Below are 8,115 nucleotides of genomic sequence, written 5' to 3' on the forward strand. Positions count from 1 at the left end.
AAATCATACAAAACACTTTCTCAGATCATAAAGGAATGAAGTTGGAAATCAATAATAGGCAGAGCACCATAAAATTCACAAATATGTGGAGGCTCAACAACACACTCTTAAACAACCAGTGGGTCAAGGAAGAAATTACAAGAGAAATCAGTAAATATCTCGAGGCAAATGAAAATGAGAACTCAACATATCAAAACTTATGGGACACAGCAAAGGCAGTGCTAAGAGGGAAATTTCTTGCCCTAAATGCCCATATTAAAAAAGGAGAAAGGTTTTTGGAGCAGGGAGATGGAATAGGAGCTTGCTCTGTTCACTCCACACATCAACCTGGTATTGCAGTACTTCCAGGAATGGTGCACCCCACCCCCTCCTCAATTGCGGTGTGAATTGACAGACTTGACTTTTTTTTGCTCTCCTGCTTTGCTTGCTTTTCTTTACCAGACTGGTATGTCTATGGCTCCTTTCGTGTCCTGAGCTGCTTGTACTGTCGTTTCTTTCTTTCTTTCTTTCTTTCTTTCTTCCTTCCTTCCTTCCTTCCTTCCTTCCTTCCTTCCTTCCTTCCTTCCTTCCTTCCTTCCTTCCTTTCTTTCTTTCTTTCTTTCTTTCTTTCTCTCTTTCTTTCTCTCTTTCTCTCTCTCTTTCTCTCTCTCTCTCTCTCTCTCTCTCTCTCTCTCTCTCTCTCTCTCTCTCTCTCTCTCTCTCTCTCCCTCCCTCCCTCCCTCCCTCCCTCCCTCCCTCCCTCCCTCTCTCTCTTTCTTCCTTCCTTTCTTTCTTTCCTACTGTCACATCCTTTATTCGTGGCAATGGCCAACCCAGGGTTCGCGCAAGTGATAAATAAATGCTAGGTAGTAAGTCTTGTGTGAGCACTTTACTTGTGCTGCACGCAGGCCCTTTCCTTTGTTTGATACTTTCTCCAACATACGAGAGACCTTCTCCTTGTCACCATCAACTGCGTCAGCTGCTCCTGGTTCACTCTCTCTGTTCTATCCTAGGTCTTATGCTTCCTGGTGGTTGTAGCCACCGTTGTTACTAGCATCATACTCTCCATTCACCTTCTGCCTTACCTGCCACCTCACAAAATAAAATTTAAAAATTTTAAAAAAAAGGAGAAAGGGCTAAAATTCAGGAATTAACTGTCCACTTGGAAAAACTGGAGAAAGAACAGCAAACTAAACCCAGAGCAAGAAAAAGGAAAGAAATAACAAAGATTAGAGCAGAAATAAATGAAATTGAGAACGTGAAAACAATTGAGAAAATCAATAAGATTGATGGGCCCTTAGCAAGATTGACAAAAAGAAGAAGATAGAGGATGCAAATAAATAAGATCAGAAATGGAAGAGGAGACATACCCACTGACCCCACAGAAATAAAGGAGGTACTAACAGGATACTATGAACAACTTTATGCTAATAAATACAACAATGCAGATGAAATGGACAACTTCCTAGAAAGGCATGAAAACCAACTTTGACTCGAGAAGAAATAGATGACCTCAACAAAGCAATCACAAGTAAAGAAATCGAATCAGTCATCAAAAAGCTGCCCCCCCCCCAAAAAAGAAAAGTCCAGGACCAGATGGCTTCATATATGAATTCTACCAAACATTCCAGAAAGAATTAGTACCAATCCTGCTCAAACTCTTCAAAAAAATTGAAGAGGAGGGAAAGCTACCTAACTCATTCTATGAAGCCAACATCACCCTCATACCAAAGCCAGACAAAGATATTACAAAAAAAAGAAAACTACAGACCAATCTCTCTAATGAATATAGATGCAAAAATCCTCAACAAAATTCTAGCAAATTGAATCCAGCAACACATTAAAAGAATTATACATCATGACCAAATAGGATTCATCCCAGTTATGCAAGGATGGTTCAACATAAGAAAATCAATGAATGTAATACACCATATCAACAAATCAAAGCAGAAAAATCACATGATCATCTTGATTGATGCAGAAAAGGCATTTGACAAAGTTCAACATCCTTTCCTGTTGAAAACACTTCAAAGGATAGGAATAGAAGGGAACACGCTCAACATGATAAAGGGAATATATGAAAAACCCACAGCTAACATCATCCTCAATGGGGAAAGACTGAAAGCTTTTACCCTAAGATCAGGAACAAGACAAGGATGTCCACTATCACCACTGTTATTCAACATTGTGTTGGAAGTTCTAGCCAGAGCAATTAGACAAGAAAAAGAAATACAAGGCATTAAAATTGGAAAGGAAGAAGTAAAACTCTCACCGTTTGCAGATGATATGATACTATATGTCGAAAACCCTGAAAACTCCACAGCAAACCTACTAGAGCTAATAAACGAGTACAGCAAAGTGGCAGGTTACAAGATCAACATTTAAATATACCAACATACAAACACAAACATTCTTACCATATGATCATTCCATTTTACATGTATAATCAATAATTCACAATATCATGACATAGTTGTATATTCATCATCATGATCATTCTTAGAACATTTGCAATCAATTCAGAAAATAAATAAAAAGAAAACAGAAAAAATGCATACATGCCATACCCCCTTCCCCTCCCTTTCGTTGATCACTAGCATTTCAATCTACTAAATTTATTTTAACATTTGTTTCCCCTATTGTTTATTTTTAATCCATATGTTTTACTTATCTGTCCATAAGGTAGATAAATGAAGCATCAGACTTTTTACAATGACAGTCACATTGTGAAAGCTATATCATTATACAATCACCTAGATTAGTATTTGAGTGAACAACTGCATACTATAACCTAGGTAAGTTGACCCATAAAATTAACCATCATGTTTGTCATCTGGATATCTCCTTTGGTGAAGTAACTGCCCAAATCTTTTACCCATTTTCTAAATTGTTTTCTTATTGTTGAGTTTTGAGAATTCGTCACATATTCTGAATACAAGTCCTTTATCAGATACATATTTTGCAAAGATTTTCTCCAGTCTGTGGTTTATCTTTTCCTTTTCTTAACTGTGTCACTTGATATTGAGTTTATAATTTTGATGAAATTCAATCTATCAATTCTTTTGCCTAACCCATGGTAACAGAGTTTCTCCTATGTTTTCTTTGGGAAGTTTGATAACTTTGAGTTTTACGTTTAGGTCTATGATCCATTTAGTTTTTGTATTTATGAGATATGGATACATGTTCTTTTTTTCCATTTGCATATGGATGTCCAGTCATCCAGCACCATTTGTTGAAAAGGTTATTGTTCTAGTTTGCTAGCTGCTGGAATGCAACACACCAGAAACGGATTGGCTTTTAATAAAAGGGGATTTATTTTGTTAGTTCTTCAGAGGAAAGGCAGCAAACTTTCCACTGAGGTTCTTTCTTACGTGGGAAGGCACAGAATGGTCTCTGTTGGCTTTCTCTCCAGGCCTCCAGGTTCCAGCGACTTTCCCCGGGGTGATTTCTCTCTGCATCTCCAAAGGCCTGGGCTGAGCTGTGAGTGCCGAGATGAGGTATGCTGAGCTGCTTAGGCTGTGCTATGTTGAGCTCTCTCATTTAAGCGCCAGCCAATTGAGTCAAACGTCATTCATTGCAGTGGGCCTGCCTCCTAGCCAAGTGCAGATGTAATTAGCAACAGATGAGGTTCACATGCCATTGATTCAAGTCCACAGCAACAGAACTAGGTGCCTTCACCTGGCCAAGTTGACAACTGAATCTAACTACCACAGTTATATTTTCTCAACTACATAGTCTTTGTGCCTCTGTATAAAATCACTAATCCATATGAGTGTGGGTTTGTTTCTAGACCCTATAGTCTGTTCCATTGATCTATACCTGTATCTTTACTAAAAAACTAAACTGTTTTGATAACTGTAATTTTATAATCTCTTTGCAATTAGGTAGGTTTAATCCTCCAATGTTTTTCCTCTTTTTCAGAGTTGCTTTGTTTTTTCTAGGCCTTTGTATTTCTATGCAAATTTTAGAATTGACAAGTGAATGTTTATAAAAATGCCTGTTGGGGGATTTATTGGGATTGCATTAAGTCTATTGGACAATTTGGAGAGAAGTGACAACTTCACAATATTAAGAATTTTAACCACAAACAAGATCTATGTCTACATTTATTTAGGTCTTCTTTAATTTTTCTTAGAAGTGTTTTGTAGTTTTCAGTGTGCAGGCCTTTCACATCTTTTCTCAGATTTATCCCTAAGTAATTCATAAATTTTATGTTATTGTTAATGGTGTTATTTTTAAAAAATTACAATTTCCATGTGGTCACTGCAGTATATACAAACATAATTGATTTTTTTGCTGATTTATTGTTTTAAAATAGTGTTATTGAAATATAATTCACATAAAATGCAATTCACTGGTTTCAGACTTTTGCAACTATCACCACAATACAATTTTAGAAGATTTTGTGAACCTTCAAAAAACCTCTTACCACTCACTCCCCATTATCCTTCCACACCTCTCCCCACCACTGATCTACTTTTTTATTCTGTTGATTTGCCTATTCTGATATTTCACATTAGTGGAATCATACAAAATGTGCTCTTTTGTGACTGGCTTCCTTCACTCAATTCAGTGTTTTCAAGGTTATTTATGTTACATGTTATCAGACCATTTCTTCTTTTTTCAAATACTTTACTGAGAAATCTTCACATACCATATAGTCCATCCAAACTATACAATCAGTGACTCACAATATCATCACATAGTTGTGTGCTCATCACCATGATCATTTTTAGAACATTTGCATCACTCCAGAAAAAGAAATAAAAAGAAATATGTATATAAATTTCACACCCATTACTCCTCCCTCTCATTGAACACTAGTATTGCAATCTACTCAGTTTTTTGTACCCTTTATCCCCCCACCATTATTTGCTTTTCATTTTAGTTTTTTTTTACTCATCTGTCCATACCCCAAATAAAGGGAGCATCAGTCACAAGGCTTTCACAGTCATACGGTCATACTGTAAAAGTTATATTGTCATACAATTGTCTTCAAAAATCAAGTCTACTGGAAAACAGTTCAACAGTTTCAGGTATTTTCTTCTAGCTATTCTAATATGCCATAAACTAAAAAGGGATATCTATATAATGCATAAGAATAACCTCCAGGATAACCTCTCGACTCTGAAATCTCTCAACCACTGAAATTCTATTTTGTCTCATTTCTTTCTTACCCTTTTTGGTCAAGAAGGCTTTCTTAATCCCATGATGCTGGGTCCTGGCTCATTCCTTGCTGCCAGGGAGATTTACACTCCCAGGAATCATGTCCCATGTAGGAGGGGAGGGCAGTGAGTTCACCTACCAGTTGGATTAGAGGTGACATCTGAGCATCCAAAGGAGTTGTTTTAGTTTAAGCTGCCAGAATGCAATATACCAGAAGTAGAACAGCTTTTAAAAAGGGAATTTATTAAGTTGCAAGTTTACAAGTCTAAGACCATGAAAATGTCCAAATTAAGGCACCCACAAGAAGGTACCTTCACTCAAGAAAGGCTGATACCACCTGGAACACCTCTGTCAGCCAGGAAGGAATGTGGTTGGCATCTACTGCTTTCAGTCTTTCACCATTGAGTATGATACTTGCTGTGGGTTTTTCATAAATAGTCTTTAGCATATTAATACATTTTTTCTAAGTCTAGTTTTATATTTTTATGATGAAAGGATGTTGGATTTTCTGCATTAATTGAGGTGATCATGTGTTTTTATAATTATCACACAGTTCTTGGAAATTCTATTCCTTTAAAAAAATTTTTTTTCTGTATTTTAGTTTGGGAAGTTTCTATTGATTTTCATTCAAGCTTATTATTTTCTCGGGCATGTCCAGTCTACTGGTAGGTCCATCAAAGGGATTTTTCTAGCATTTCCTTTTAATTTTTTCCTTAGCTTTCACCTCTCTGTTTACATTACCATCTGTTTTTTCATTGTTGTCCACTAGAGCTGGTAGCATATTAATCATAATTATTTAAATCTCCAAATATGCCATATGTGAGTCCAGTTCTCCTGTTTCTTTGTCTATTCAGACTGCGGTATTTTTTGCCTTGAAAATTTTTGTTTAAAGTTAAAAGTGATGAATTTGATAATAGGAACTGAAGTAAACTGCCCTGTAGTATAAAGGTATATGGCTTGAAGTTATGCTGTGTTGACTATTTGCTGTAAATTTACGTGTGTAATGGGTTGCAGGAAGATGGTGGAGTAGAGTAGGCTGGGTTCGTCCTTGCTCCATGGAACAACAGGAGAGGGGATAGAATGTATGGCTGGGACTGCAGTCATGGGGGTGAATGGTCAAAGAGGGTCTTCAGCATTTCATAGGGAGGTCCTGGACAAGAGAGGCAGGAAGGTCGGGATGGGGAGAGCCGGGCGAGTCTGAATATCCACGCCTCAACTGGGCGTGGGCAGCAGTGCACAGGGAAGTGGGGATCCAAGGGAGCAGACGGTCCCTAGGCGCCAGCCTGCCTCAACAGCTAGTAGGAAACCTCCCTGCACAGCTCCACAGCCGGCAATACCCGTGGGGAGCCCAGAGGCATGCCTAACTGTCCACTGTGAAAAGCTGTCCACCGAGGGCTGGGTCAGTTGCCCCACCATGTGCCGCAAATAACCATCCTGAAGGCACTGTGAATGGAGGATCTGCGGGACATTGTGAGCAGCTGACCCGTCCAGCACACTGGAACGGCCCTCCTGCCACCGTGTGCTGGGAGCAGCCTCCAGCCGCTCACACAATCTTGCCTAACCCGCTACTGCAGTCGGGAGAGGCTGACCTGAAGGGAAGAGTTGGTTCGCGTGCGCCATCTTCTGGGAGAAGTGGTAAGTGCACTCTGGCAAATTCCATATCTGCCTTGTATTTTGTTTTTAATTTTTATTTTTTTCTCTGTCTCTTCTGTGGGCATCAGGTTGAGTTGATTACAGAAATATCTTGGGGTGTCTCCTTCTGGCTTCGGGACCTACTATTACTGAGGTGATTTAAAAAAAATTTTTTGAGGTGGGTCTCCCACATGGCTGGTGGGCATTCTGTCATTGAACTACCCATGAACACCTGCCTAACTTTTATACTTTTAATAGGCTCTCAAGTAGAATAGCACCCCTTACATGAGATCTGAGCCTTTGGTTTAGTGGGGAATTATTGACAAACCAAGTGTAAAAGGGGACCTTCAATGCAAACCCACTGCAAAACCTTAGATAAATGAAGGAAACCAACTTGCAAAACAACCTTATTAAGATAATCAAATGCCCCAAACACAACAGGAAATCACAAAGCACGTGAAAATCTAAGCAGAAGTGACCTAGCTAAATGACCAAATCAAAACATGAGAGGGGACACAGAATATAGAATTATTACTCAAGGATATTTATAAAGAAATAAAAGAAATCAAGAAGACACTAGAAGAGCATAAGGAAGAATTTGAAAGATTACATAGAAAAATAGCAGATTCTACAGAAATGAAATATACTGTAGACAAAACTAGAACTATACTAGAGACACACAATACCACATTCAAAGAAGCAGAAGGAAGAATAAGTAAGCCAGAAGAATAGAACAACTGATCGAGAGCACACAAAAGAACAAATGGCAAGAAAGATGGAAAAACTAGAGCTGGATCTCAGGGCAATGATGGACAACACACACACACACACACACACACACACACACACACATATATTCCATCATATGATGGAATATTGTGTGGCAATAAAAAGGAATATCGTCGTGAGGCAAACAATGAACTGAATGAGTCTTGGGAACAATGGGTTCTGCAAAATAAGCCAGAAACGAAAGACCAAATATGCTATGGTTTCTTTCAGAAAATACTTGAAGGAAATTGGAGCCTAGATTGTAAGCTCTTATAGCAGCCATATTTATTCACAAATTGTAAGTGTATTTCTAGTTTTTGAGACACTGAACTATATGGGATGAACTGGTATTCCCCTGAAACTTTGAGTACATATGTAACACCTAAGATTCAGAGCTGGAGCTCTACAGCTCTGAAAGTCAGCATTGCTACCTACAATAACGGTTAAAGTAACAGAAAAAGGGATCAGGCTTCAATTAGTGATAAGAACGAAGCTGATCTTGTTGGGACTAAGTTAAATCAGAATAAAGGGCAAAAGATGACAGTGTATGTACTCTAGAGCTTCACCTAT

At 38.4% G+C, this 8,115-nt stretch overlaps 1 pseudogene; it reads left to right on the forward strand.

Annotated features, from left to right (window-relative positions):
• The first annotated feature begins 232 nt into the window (after window positions 1–232).
• LOC143658183 (U2 spliceosomal RNA) lies at window positions 233–364 on the forward strand (annotated as a pseudogene).
• Window positions 365–8,115: the final 7,751 nt, after the last annotated feature.

The sequence above is a fragment of the Tamandua tetradactyla genome, chromosome 15, assembly GCF_023851605.1.
Source record: "Tamandua tetradactyla isolate mTamTet1 chromosome 15, mTamTet1.pri, whole genome shotgun sequence".
NCBI lineage: Eukaryota > Metazoa > Chordata > Mammalia > Pilosa > Myrmecophagidae > Tamandua > Tamandua tetradactyla.